Here is a 14,906-nt window from a genome sequence, read left to right on the forward strand (position 1 = left end):
TGTAGCTCTATGTAGATCTCTCCTCTTATCCTCTCCATCAACTTACAAGTAGAGGCTCTTCTCCTCCACGACCAGCTACTCGTCAACATCACATGGTCCTCCGTCCTAGGCAGCTAAAGACAACACTGTCCACAACAACTACCATTGTCACTACTGCTTCCATTAGTCGGGTAATATCTCCTCCTACTTATGAAACAATTATTTTTAATGATGTTAACAGGTATAAGGCATGGCATAGTGCTATGAGTGAGGAAATTCAGGCCTTACGCGCTAACAAAACTTGGACCTTGGTGTCGTTTCACCCTTCGATGATTGTTGTTGGTAGTCGGTGGGTGTACAAGATTAAACGCAGAGTTAATGGCAGCATTAAGAGGTATAAGACGCGCCTAGTTGCTAAAGATTTCACTTAGCAAGAAGGTATTGATTACTCTGAAACCTTTAGTCTGTTTATCAAGCAGGCGACCGTCAGATTAGTCTATTACGGTTTCGTTTGATTGGAAAATTCATCAGCTTGATATCCATAATGCTTTTTTCAATGGAGTTCTTGACAAAGAGGTCTACATGAAACAACCTCTAGGTTTTGTTGATTCTGCTCTCCCCTCTCGTGTGTGTAGACTGCATAAGTTTTTATATGGTTTAAAACAGGCTCCGTGAGCTTAGTACACTCGTCTAAATGACTTTCTACTATCAATTGGTTTTCACACCTCCAAAGTGGATACCTCATTATTTATCTTCTCTGTTGGTACTGATATTTGTTATCTTCTAGTCTATGTTGATGATATTCTACTTACGGGTAGCAATTCTCTTTTGCTTCAACGCCTTATACAGCTATTAAGATAAGAATTTAAGCTTCACAACTTAGGTAATGTTCATTACTTTTTGGGTATTGAGGTTCAGTCTATTGGTATGGGTTTTATGCTACGACAACATAAATATAACTTGACATCCTCACTCGGACTAGTATGATATTTTGCAAACCTGTTGATACTCCTATCTCTACATCCAAAGCTATCATACTGCCAAATCCTTTATTTTCTAATGCTATACGCTTTTGTCAAATTGTGGGAGCTCCTCAATATCTCACTTTTACGAGACCAAATATTTGCTTTGTTGTTAACAAAGTCTGTCAATTTATGCATGCTCCTACAGATTTTCATTGAGCTGCCTTTAAACGCATTTTATGTTATCTTAAAGGTACAACAACACATGACCTACATATTACTCGTAGTTCTTCCTTTGCATTACATAGCTTTACATATGCAAATTGGGTAGGTAGTATTGCTGATAGAAAATCTACAAGCAACGTACAATTGCTCGCTCCTCTACTAAAGCCTTAGCAAATGGCACTGATGAGGTAATTTGGCTTCAATATTTATTAACAAATCTTTAAATTTCATCTGTTTCCGCTCCTATCATTTGGTGTGATACCTTAGTGCTACTTATTTATTTGTGAATCCTGTTTTTCATGCTTGCACAAAACATGTTGAGGTTGATTATCATTTTGTCCGAGACACAGTTGCGAAGAAGGAGATTCAAATTCGTTTTATTTCCTCTCATGATTAACTTGCAAATGTCTTTACTAAGCCACTTCCTACTGCTTCGTTTACTACTTTTTATTTCAAGTTTCGAGTTGATCCTCTACCCTTAACTTGAGAGGGCATATTATAGAATGTATACTATATAGAAAATATTATAGGCATTATACTAGTGTTGTATTCTTTATCTTAACTATTGTATATTACTATTACTCTATATATATAAATTAAAATTTTTTTGGCTAAACTAAAGGTTAAGCCTATTCTCAACTAGAAATGTCACCGACCAATAACCTGTTTATCGTGCTCATTGGGTTTAAACTTGCGAATGGACTTGATGCATCATGAAGGTGGAAATCCAATAGCTAGTAAACTCCCTTGGTCCCAGATTGTGCCTTGCGGTCTCAGGAAGTCGTGTTCTCTTTGTTTTTTCTTTAGTCTTGTCGACGGAACGGGTCATAGTAAATCAAAAGTTCAGAATATCAGAAATTTGGTGCTGGTCTTTATCCTCCAATTTATAAAGGCCACAAATTTATCATAAATACCTGGTCGATAGTTAATGTGTTATTGTGGTTTTCTTTGCTTTCACTTTCATGAATTTGATTGCTATTATGTCCGTTTGAAATCAACCTTTTATCGTGGTCAAATGGTCTGAAACAGCTTTTCTTTGCTTAATGAATCCGTCATGAATTGTCACAAACTGTCACATTGTAGGATGTGGACTCTTTGCACTATCGTGTCCGACATTGCAATGATTTTTAAAATAATTAATAAAAATAAAAAAAGCATGTTTTTGAATTTTGTTTTTTAATGGGGAAAGATTTTGTTTTAGAAGTTGTCACCTACTATTATTAACAAATATTCTATGATACGAAACTTGTTATATAAAAAGAAAGATTTTATCACCCCCTAAACATCTTGCCTGAGACAGATTGTATTGCTGGTTTTGTTTTAAATTGCTAAAATTTTATTGGTTTATGCTACGATGGTTTACTTGTAATATTCCTGACTCTGATATCAGTGAATATTCAACTACGAATACTTCTAACTCTAACGTTGGTAAATATTACATAGTAAAAAAAAAACATATTGTATTTATGGCTCAGACGTCAGTGAATAAACAATAAAATAAATTTAAATCAATGCATGCATTTTTTAAGGAAAAAAATATATCATACACCGAATTTGTATTTCACAGTAAATATTCATAGATCAACTATACAGTTAATTACTTAAAAAATGTGTGAATGGCCTATAAATAAATTCAAAAGGCTCCATGATTTTTTTTATAATTTTCTAATATCCGAAATGATATGTTTGGCTAGATATCAAAAAAAAAAAGTGAAAATAAAGGGATAAGATATAAGAACGTGTTTTGACATAAGGAGGGGTTTTGCCAAACACTCTCAGCCCAAAACATATTGGGTTGGCTGTGTTTGAGAACCAGCCCGGCCTAATCTCAGTCTTTTTAGGCTGTGTTTGACCCATTGACCCACCCAATCACAGCCCAAGCCAATGACCCGGCTTGCCACAAGAAGCACGCTTGAATCAACTCACGCGTGCATCAACAGGGACCGGTGAATTAAAATTCACCCTGAACAGTACGGAATGAATTATATTTGAAGAGTGGGAGAAGAAGCTAACCTGAAGGCGAAAACTGCAGAAATGAGATTATGGAATGGCTAGTTCGAACAGACACCTTCTCCCCTCTGTTTTTTCCTAATTTTTACGCTCTGTCTATGTTCGCGAATTGTTGGTTCTCTTCTCCTCCCTCTGTTTGCCTCTCTGCCCCTGTTTGTGTCCGTCTTCCCTGTTTGCTTTTTTTCTTCTTCGTTCGTCCCCCTGTTCTTCGTGAATTGTTCTGGGTTTTTTCTTGCTGGTTCTCGGCTCCCCTGCATGTGTTTCCAGTGTCTTCGTTCTCCTGTTTCTGGGTTTCTCCCCTTTTGCTGGTCCTGTTTTTTCGTCGTTCTTCGTTCCTTGTTCCACCCCATTTTGTGGCCTTCTCTGGCTTTTATAAAGCCAGAGGATGGCCTCTGTTGATGTGTTCGTGCCTCACGATCGTGAGGCACGAACGCCTCTGTTTCTTTGAGAAGAAACAGGGGAAGTTGCAGGACTGTTCAACGTAGCCTCTGGAAGATAAAGAGCAGCCGAGGAGATGTTCATGGGAGACGTTGTCCTAAACGGTTTTGGTTTCTGTTGAATCGTTCCCCGGTCTGGAGAAGGTGATGAACAGTGGTTCAAACCGGCGTCGTTTGTATCCTTGGAAATGGTTATTTTCAACTTGGCCCCTAAACTTTTGACATTTAACAATTAGGTCCTTGATTTCATTAATTAAAAAATTTCAAGTTCAATTAAGTCCCCAAACTTCCAATTTACATTGTCTTGGCCCAAATTTCAATTTATTCCTCATTTTTTTTCATTTCATTTTTTTTTGTTTTTTTAATAAAATAAAATAAAATAAGTCAAAATTTGAATTATGATAATTGCCCTATCTTTATAATATTTACGATGCAAAAACATTGATTTTTTTTGTTTTTTAGCTTTGCATAGTAAATTTATAAAAAAAAATGAACACAAAAGGAACTTTTGCTTCTTTAAGAGTCTTGAAAACTTCAACAACAATAAATTAATAGACGACCATCATAGAGAGATATTGAAATTAAGAAATTCTAATCCCTAATAATCCCAATATTAATGAATGAAATTTAAATTAAAAAAAAAACTATTTCAATAAAGGTAATTTGTGAGGTGTGCAGTGAATTCACCTCATCTTTTTAGTTTTTGTTAATAAATAATAATAATAATAATTAATAACCGGATAAATGCTTCAAGATTATGATACATATACAAATGATAGATATTATGTTCTTATAGAAAGTTGAAGGTTACAAACTGCTACTCTAATAACAATTATAGCTCGACAAGTTTTCAGTTGACCCCTTGTTTTCAGTTAATACCTCATCTTGTCGAGGAAAATATCTAATTTTTTTTTTTGTTGTTGAAATGGTCTCATTATTCCAAGCGACCTAGCCGATGGTGGAAAATACAAAAATTTTTCAAAAGTGATCCCATTGTAATTGGTACCTTCCTATGTGGAAAAATACAAGAATTTTTTAGAATGGTCTCATTATAATGGGTTATCTATCCAAGTTGAAAAATACGAAGATTTTTTAGAATGATTTCATTATAATAAGCTACCTGTCTAATAAAAAAATATTGTATAATAAAAAAATACAAGTATTTTTTGGAATAGTCTCATTGGAATGGGTTTATAGACACACTTTTAAACACATAAAATTAAACAAGCACATGAGTATAAATATATGATTATATATAATTTTTATCTAAAATATTCTTTTGAAGGAATAAGACAATCCTTTTTTTTTTTCTTGGACTTGATATATTGTAATTTGATTTATTTGTAAGATTTTGATTCCTTTGCTTTTCCTACTTCCTTCTCTTGATATGCGTGCACTGTTGGATGAATTATTTTTTTTTCATTCCCGTTAATGTTCTTTCAAGTTAGGAAAGATTGTTTGCCTTTTCAACGCTATAGAAAAATTGTTGTATCCTTTTTTTTTTGGGCGTTAAATGCTTTCACTGAACATGAATTGTTCTCTTTTTATATATCTTGCAATAGAATTTTGAGTAGAATTTAATAATATATATATATATATATATATATATATATTATCCATTAAATAAAATAAGTATTGAAAAAAACTCCCTTATTCAAAGTAATTTAGATTAATTTACATCAAGTTTAAAATTAATTTATTTTTAGTATTTTTCAATGATTTTAATATATTAATATTAAAAATTAAAAAAATTTATATTTTTTAATATAATTTCAACTAAAAACTATTTTAAAAAATATTATACAACAGACACAAATCTTTGTCTCGGTTTCCAGCAATTCTAAAGTCTTTCTAAATGTAAGCAAACGACCTGGGTGTAAAAATCTATCTCATGGAACAGGCCCAATTCAAGCCTTAGCTAGGGCCGCACACAGCCCAATCTCTTATGACAGAACGCGGCCTTTCAAAATAGCTTATTTTGCAACTCCCTTGTCTTCTTTTTTTTGTCGCTCATTTATATACCAAAAACTTAAGAAAAAAAAAAATTCCTTTTAGAATATCTTGATTCAGTTATTTTATCTTTTTATTTTAGTCATTTTTCTTTTCTTTAAAGAATCTAAAAAAAAAACGAGATAGATAGATTGGATGTAGGAGATTTGTTTTTAAATACGATTCTTGAAAAAACACATTTCAAAGTAATGTCTTAAACAATATATTTGAATATAGTATTTAAAATCATTCAAAAATAACACAAGAAAAATTTAGAGTGAAGAAATGTTTGTTGTTATAGTTGAAATCATGTTTTATGACTTTTTAAAAAATATTTTGGTTGAAAATATTGTTTTTATATTTTTTAAATTATTTTAATATACTAATATAAAAAATAATTTTTACTAATGGAAAGAAAAGCTAAGCAAATATCCTTACGAGGCCAAACACTGCCTAAGAGAAAAGCAAAGCAAAAATCCTCAAGAGGCAGATCATTAGTGGCTACCAGTACTCGAGAAATGTTCTTGAGGGCTATCTGATTGCTAATTTGATGATAACTGCTGGTTGTGTGCTATTGGGCTAGTTTCTATGGAATAAGGTTTCTTGAGGGCTGTTGGTTTCTATGGAAGGGGGCTGCTCTACGGGGTTGTCAGTTTTTTGGCTCATCAGTATTGTGTTTCTTTGCAATGTTCTTGACAGTTTGACTATTTAGATCTTGCCACAGACCATTTTCTTGCTGCTGAATGACCTTCTCTCTTGTTTGTGGGCTGTAGACTTTTTGTTTTTGGATATTACTCTTCTTTCCTGTTTACGGTTACCGCCACTTCCTTTGTAGCCTTGTCTGGTTATGGCTTGAACTAGAAAATTGCACCTTATTCATCAAAAATGAAATAGAAAAGAAAAAACAAAACCTCAGTCTTGTTTGCATTTTATTCTCAAGCATAAGTTTTGGGATAGCGTTGGATATGATTCCATGAAAATCTCAACCCTACTCTCAATTGAAGATCCAGATAATTACTGAAAAGCAGGGGTTTTCACGTCAGCGATTTATGATGAAGATTGTATCTTTGAAGATCCAACTATTAAATTCCAAGGTAAAAACCTTTGATCTTTTATGTGATTATACATCTTCAGCAGTTTCATTTATGCCAACTCATCAGATACTATTTTCGTGGATTTTTAGGGATTATGCTGTGATCTGAAACTATATTCAATCAAATCCTCATCTCAAATTATTCCATGATGTGCTACATCGTTGATGAAGTCTGTAAGAGTCCGCTTGCATTACTTGGAATTCAATCTTCATTCCCCTTGCTTTTTGTTCAGGTACAAGTTGTATTCACGCAATTTGAATTTGCTGGTTCCTTTCTTCGATTGTCCATCAATTGGATTGCAAGACATTGAAAAGGTAAACGTTCTCTATAAACTTAAAATTGATTTCACAGTAAATAAAAACTGCATATTCACATAAAGTCTCAACTTTATATCAGGTCATTCGAGGCAATCCTGATATATTTGACAGTGAGAACTATATGTTTTTGGAAACATATAGTTAAATCATCACCCCAGCTTATAGTCCAAACAACATAGTTTGGGAATTTTGGTGTAGTGATTGAGAACTGGCTGGATAAAGCTGTTTTTATTTAATATCTTCTCTTGCCTGTATAGAATGTCAAGTTCTTTGATCAATTGCCCAAACTCAACACACTACTTTGAAATCTGTCATAAAGTTCATATTTTGCCAGTACAAGTTTTTCAGTGCTTGCTTCTAAGGAAATTTTGTTAGCTGAGGGTTTTCTAGCAACACAAGAATATACCCCCTTGGTTTTGTTGAACTTAAACTCAATCTAGAAGGTCAAGGAAGGCAACCACCACCTAGCCAGCCACCAGCTGTCACCGACTAGCCGCCAGCCGCCAGCTACCACCGCAACCACCGGCCACCTTCACACCTAAAAGTTTGAATTTTCTTGTTTTGAATTTGTGTATAAATAGGGAGCTAAGCTTATGTTATTTTGTGTGGAGAGTTTAGAGAGAAACACTAGATATAGAGAGAGAGGGCGTGTATTAAGATTTTGTGTTATTGTAAGCTTTTGTTCTTGAAATAAAACTTTGTATTTTATCCCCTCTGAGTGTTTCAAAGCCACCACCAGTGGTTTCTCCCACCAACAATTGGTATCAGAGCCCTATTTCTCAGAAAACAGAAGTGTTTTGGGATATACCCGAATTTTCAAAGTTGTCTAAAACAAGTTTTGATCATTCCACAGTGTAGAGATCATCCATACTAACTCACTGGTGCAAAAATCCGCCTCATCGGAGCCCGCGGTGAGCCACATGCGCTTCCTGAAGATTCGGTGACTATTTCCCACGTGCGCCAGAGGTAGACGACGACTGAGCCACACGCGCGCCATATTTGAGTCGTTTAAGCCTTATAAGCCGAGCTGAAAACCGAGTTGCCATCCAGCTGCGCCGAGCCGCCATCAAGCCGAGCCGACCGAATATTCCTCAGAATATTCCTGGTTCAACCCCAGCGAACCGCCCGCCATATAGAATCGATTTTTGGACCGGTTCACCCTATTTTGGACCCATTTTCAACAAAGTCAGACCGGTTCCCTACTATTTTGAGCATTCCGAATCGATCTAAAGTGTTTGTTTTGCCAAATTCGTCTCCTAGAAGGTGATATAGTCATTCAAAGAGCAAAATGACTACAGAAAGTACACAAACACTCATTCTGAAGCTGACCAAAGACAACTATGATAGTTGGTGCATCAGATTGAAGGCATTTCTTGGCTCATAAGAGTGTATAGATATTGTACAATATGGTTATGATGAACCAGAGTCCAAAGAAGCAGAAGATGTTCTATAAGAGGCATAGAAGCAAGCCTTAAAAGTCAACAAAAAGAAAGACAACAAAGCAAAGACCATCATCTATCAAGGTCTTGATGAAGATACATTCGAGATCATTGCTTCTGCTGAAACATCAAAAGACATATGGGAGGCTCTCCAACAAAAATACAAAGGTGTTGACAAAATCAAAAAGATTCGTCTTCAATCTTTGCGAGGTGAATTCAAACTATTACAAATGAAGTTCTCGGAGTCTATTTTTTATTATCACACAAGAATTATGGTGATAGTCAATTAGATGAGAAGAAATGGAGAAGCCATCATAGATTCTCGAATTACTGAGAAAATTTTGAGATCCCTAGATCCAAAATTTGATTTTGTTGTTGTCGCCATTAAAGAGTCCAAAGAAGTGGACAAGTTGATAGTTGATGAGCTTATGAGTTCCTTGCAAGCTTATGAGCAAAAGATTGTAAAAAGAAATGGAGATAAGGCCATTGAGCATGCCTTACAAGCAAAGCTGTCTCTCAAAGACAGATATGAGCAAGGGGAGACTTCAACAAGTGGATATACCACTCAAGCAAAGAAGTTAACAATCCAAAGGAGGATTTCAGCGATTCCAAGGAAGAGGATCTTGGAATACATGCTTTAGAGGAAGAGGTGGTAGAAACACCACCAGAGGAGGTCGAGGATAACGAGCTTTCACTCCTAGTGGAAAAGGAGGCGGTTACAATAACTATGACAAGAAGAATATCCAATGTTATAGTTACAATCAATTTGGGCACTATAACACTGAATGTCGAAGGAAAGCTCCGTTAGAAGTACGTGAGCAAGCCAACTATGCAGAGAAGGATGATAGAGGAGTAGCTGCATTACTTGTCCAACAAGGACTTGACGAGAAACAGGAGAATATATGGTATCTAGATTCTGGAGCCAGCAATCACATGTGTGGCCACTGAGATTTATTTGGTGATCTAGATAAGACCATTCAAGGTTTAGTTACTTTTCGAGATACCTCAAAAGTTCCATTCAAAGGTAAAGGAAACATCTCAATCAAGTTGAAGAATGACGATCACAGCTACATCGTCGATGTTTATTATGTCCCAACCATAAAGTAGAACTTGATCAACATAGGTCAACTTATGGAGAGAGGTTATACTCTTTTCACGAAGAATTGTCATCTGACAATTACAGACTACAATGGGAGACTAATTGCCTATGTGAAAATGTCTAAGAATAGGATGTTTCTTTTAAACATCCAGTATGATGCAGCAAGGTGTTTGAGCGCCATCACCAACAGTGAAGAATGGCTTTGGCACCTGAGGCTTGGACATCTAAATTTCACGAGTATGAAGATGCTAGCAAGCAATAAGATGGTCAAAGGTATGCCTCACATTGATCATCCAGATGAAGTCTGTGAGAGTTGTGTCCTCAGCAAACATCACAGATCCAGTTTTGCCAAAGAAGTCAATTGGAAAGCAAAGAGGTCACTGGAGTTAGTGCACACAGATGTGTGTGGTCCAATAAAGCCTATGTTGACTGGACAAAATAGGCACTTCCTCACTTTTATTTATGATTTTAGCATAAAGATGTGGATATACTTTCTGAAGAGGAGGTCATAACTATTCAATTGTTTTAAAGATTTTAAAGCAATTGTGGAGAAGCAAAGTGGCTATAAGATCAGAACTGTGAGATCTGATCAAGGTGGAGAATATACAACAAATGACTTTGAAGCCTTTTGTACACAACAAGGCATCAAACATCAGACAACACCAGCTTATACACCACAGCTAAATGGTGTAGCTGAGAGGAAGAATCGAACGATTCTTGCCATGGCCAGAAGTCTGCTCAAAGCAAAGAAGCTGCCCAAGCAATACTAGGCTGAAGCTGTATCATGTGCAGTGTATCTACTGAATCGCTGCCTAACTAAAAGTTTGCAAGGTGTCACTCTAGAAGAAGCATGGAGCGGTCACAAACCAAGTGTTACTCATCTACGAGTCTTTGGTTGTGTGGCATATGCAAAGATCCCATGTGCAAGAAGGACAAAACTCGATGATAAAAGCAAGAAATGCATCTTTGTCGGATATGGTGAAAGAAGGATGGGATACAAACTGTATAATCCCATCACAAAGAAGGACGAGGGCTCGAAGGCGCGCTCGAATGGAGATAAGACGAGGGCTCGAAGGCGCACTCGAATGGAGGTATGATAGGAAATGCACTACCTTTGATGGTCGAGGGCTCGAAGGCGCGCTCGAAAATAAATAAGACGAGGGCTCGAAAGCGCGCTTGAATGGAGGTAGGATAGGAAATGAACTACCTCAAGAGTGGAAACTAAAAGGGGGTGGAAAAATATAGAGATTTTTCAGGTGGCCTAATTCTCATGGGCGGCCTGCCCAGGTTGAATAATTCTAAAAAATGAAAATTTTTCAACAGCAATTTTGATCTTTGGCCATTTCAAGGTGGCCTTCCACTTGATGGATTTCGTTGGAATTTTCTCATATGAAATTTGCAAAACTCATTGTCTAATGTCTCAAAGTTTAAATGATATGCATGCATCTTTACCTGATTTGAAATATAGGACCCCACTTCTTCACAGTCTTCTTGTTGATTGATTGGTGAGATCTTGCTATCTGATTTGAGTCATCTTTGTCGCTTGACTTCTAGCCCACTCGAGTTGGCCTATGTAAGTTTATTTCCAGATTTTTTTACATAACTCAGCTTTTGCGATGCCCATCGTGACCCACTTGCTTGCTAGAGATTTTCTAATCTCGTCAAATAATTTGAGATGATTACCCCTCGTCTCACTGCTAAAAAAAAAACATTCGGTATCACTTGCTGAAAGGATCGAGCTGTCTTTTGTAAACCAAAATGCCTCATTGTCTTGTTGTAAGGGATGATAGATTTTCCTTAAACACAATGTTGTCCCCTTGTATTGGTTATTGCCCCTAAGTGTGCTATGTCACTGACTTAGATGAATAATGATTTTAAGAGGCTATTCTCTCATTTGGTGAACGAATATGAGTCTAGGATGAATCTTGAAATCTTGATCTTGCATTTTGAAAACAAAATTTATTTCAATGTGAGTCTAAAATAATTTGCTTTTGAAATCTTGCAACTCCTTGGTTATTGTCTTTCTTGGAACATAGATTATTTTCTCCTGTGTTTGGTAATGAGGTTTTCGGTGAAAATATGTCATGAGATGACCTTTTGTTTCGAAGTGAAGGGCTCAAGAAAAAGCTCGAGGTTTTGTATGAGAAAAACTTGTCTCTTTTTGAACGTTTATTTTTATCAGCATGAATAATAATGAGTAGTTTATTCTTGATGTCATGAATCTTATGAAAAAGTATTCTTTGCATTTTGAGAGCATTGTTTATTGTTCTAGGTTGCTTGCTTGCTTGATTAGAAAGGACTTCTACAGGCACGTAACGTAGGCTGTGGTTTTTGGCTATGAAAGAAAAGGATTTATAAGGCTCAAAGAGTGTTTCAGGGCTTCAAAGACTGAAGATCACTATCAATAGTTTGACTCTTGACATCATTCATATTTCTTTTGCCGCTCTTCTTTGATTTGCCACCTTTTTTTTTTTCATTGCTTTGCTAGAGCATACTCACTTTATCTTGGTTATCACTTTTTCTTGTGATTTAGGCATGCCCCTTAGTATTTGAGTTTCTTGGGCTCTTTTGTCTTTTGGCTTTCTCACGGCTTTATCATCTTTCTTGATCATTGAAATTTCACTTGCCCCTTACTTTTTTTCTTGTGAAGTGGGCATGATCCCTAGCATTTGTATTTCTTGGGCTCTTTTGCCTTTTGGATTTCTCACGGCTTTATCGTTCTTCTTGATCATTGAAATTTCACTTGCCCCCAGTGTAGGGTGTGATCTTAGTCGGGATTTTTTATGAAAGAAAAATTATTTAAGCTCAAAAAGGGTTTGCAAGGGATGTACTTATTTTAGAACGTGAAAGGAATAACAAAGATGGCTTTTCCTCATTTCAAGCGCAAGCAGCTATGATCAATAAACTTTGACCTTGTATAGTGTGATGGTTTATTCTTTGCAAAGATGCATTTCATGAGTTATTAGCAACCAGTTCACTACATACCATTATTCATACATTTAAAAACATATGTTTCAAGAGTCATGGGGTAAGGGTATTTTTTTCTTTTTCTTTTTAGAGTTTGGTCACCTCTATGAAGGAGTTGTTTGATTCACTTGTCATTCTACAAGTAGAATGTAAAAAATATCATTTTTGAATAAACATCAAATTACTTTTGAAATCAAAATGCCAGATCAATTTTTCAAAACTCCAATAGGGAAACTGACTTTTGGTAAAGAGATGAATTGCGTCTATGAGATTGCATAAGGCTTCAAAGATGTGTTTGTGAATCTTTCTAAGAAAACTCTCTCAAAAAAATGAATAATGCTAATCGTAAACACGATTGAATGACAAACTCATTATTTTCATTGAAACTTTAGAAAATAAGTTCAACAAGAAAGAACTTATGACAACATCTTGGGCTATGAATACTAGCATGATAACATATAAAGGGGCTAAACATTTAGCGATCATTGATTGGAATTTCTGGAATATTTCAATCATTCATTCTCCTCGACAAGGGCATCTTTTCAACAGTCAATTGAAATCAAATATAGATCATTCTTGACCTAATATCACCATAGCTTTATCTTCAAGATAGTTGATTTCTAAGAGTTGATGTGAAGCAATTAGCTATAGAAATGATAAGTGCCTTGGCAACCACCTTCAGTGAAACCGTTCTTCTCAGTCGGATAAGCAATTTTACCTAACCCAATGGCTTGTTCAATCCTCTCAGCTATAACAACTAGGTCAGTAAAATGTTGTGCAGAGCTTCTAACCAAGTATTCAAAGTATGGAGCTTTAAAGGTGATGGAAAATAAACTGATCATTTCTTTTTCCAACATGGGAGGGTTAACTTGTGCAGCTACCTCACTCCATCTTCGGGCGCATTCTCTTATAGACTCCTTGTTGTCCTTTTCCATAGCTTGCAAGCTTAAACGATCAGGGCCCACGTATATATTGAACTTATATTGCCTCATGAAGGCATCCACTAAATCCTTCCATTGTTTAACCTTGGTATTGTCCAACCACATATACCAAGTGAGGGCAACATTACTCAGACTGTCTTGAAAGAAATGAATCAGCAATTTCTCATCATGAACCACCTCAGCCATTTTGTTGCAGTATGCTTGAGATGAGTTATAGGGCATTGAGTTTCCATATATTTAACAAATTCTAGCACTCTAAATTTTTTTGGGAATGACAACGTTGGGCACCAAACACATCTCGGCAGCCTTTATAGGATCATATAGGTGAATTCCCTCAAATGCCATTATCCTTTGTTCTAGGGCAATAAATTTGGTCAAATCATTTTCTTTTACCATATTGCCTTTTTGAGATCCTTTCTCTGTAGACTCAATGGTGGAAGAAATTCTTGTAGGGTATGATGGTTGGAAATGCATAGCTTGTTGAAATTCAGATGACACCCTATTTGCCCCCAGATTTTATAGATCGAAATAAGTTACATGCATATCTTCAGGCTGAGCTATAAGTGTTGCTTTTCCAGATTTATCTCTCAATGCCTGCTCGAGTAGATTAGTAAGCCTTGCGACTTCTTCTTTAAGATTGTCCAACTCTTTTTGATGTTGGGCTTCCAACTGGGCTCTTTCTTCGTTTTTCATTTTTCTCTTTCTCGAACGAGTGTTATAAATGGGTTTCAATGGGGAACCTATATTTCAACCTGTAAATGTAAATCATGCAATTTATGCAAAAATGTTGATTCAATTAAAAATGCGTATAAAATGCAGACATGTCCATCACGGGATGACAACCTAATAGGAAGATCTTAATTGCTGAGTGCATCAAAGGGTTGGTCATTATCTAGTTTCAAAGGGTCTCTCGCATGCTCAGTGATCGTCCATGAAAGGTCGATATGAGGCTTACAAGTAGTGTGAAAATAGAGGCCCTGAGTAATATCAGTTTGGCATATCAACCACTTCCAAGTAAACGATCAAGCGAGAGTTGGATGGTTTCATGAGTCTTACCCAGGCTAAAGCCATTGGGGTACCGTTACTTTCCCACTTATCCTAGATTTTCAGGTGTGTGCTCTTAACGTGATACATGACAATATAAACATGGATGCATGCTAAAGCAGTAAATTCAAGAAAAATGAACAAATAAACATAACATAACAAACATTATAGCAATTGATAAACAAAAGGCAAAGCTTAGTCCATTAGTCCCCAGTGGAGTCGTCATTCTGTCGCACCCGACATCGCGGCGGCCTTAAAAATTATTTAAATCTTTGGAAAGAACGGATTTCTAGCATCCTGTTCTTTAATGGGGAATATTCTTTGTTTAAGGAGTCGCCACCTAGTATTATGGTCAGTAGGAACACTAACTGGTCAACAGAGATTCTATGGTTCGGGACTAGTT

Source organism: Populus alba, chromosome 13 (assembly GCF_005239225.2).
Source record: "Populus alba chromosome 13, ASM523922v2, whole genome shotgun sequence".
NCBI classification, from domain to species: Eukaryota; Viridiplantae; Streptophyta; class Magnoliopsida; order Malpighiales; family Salicaceae; genus Populus; species Populus alba.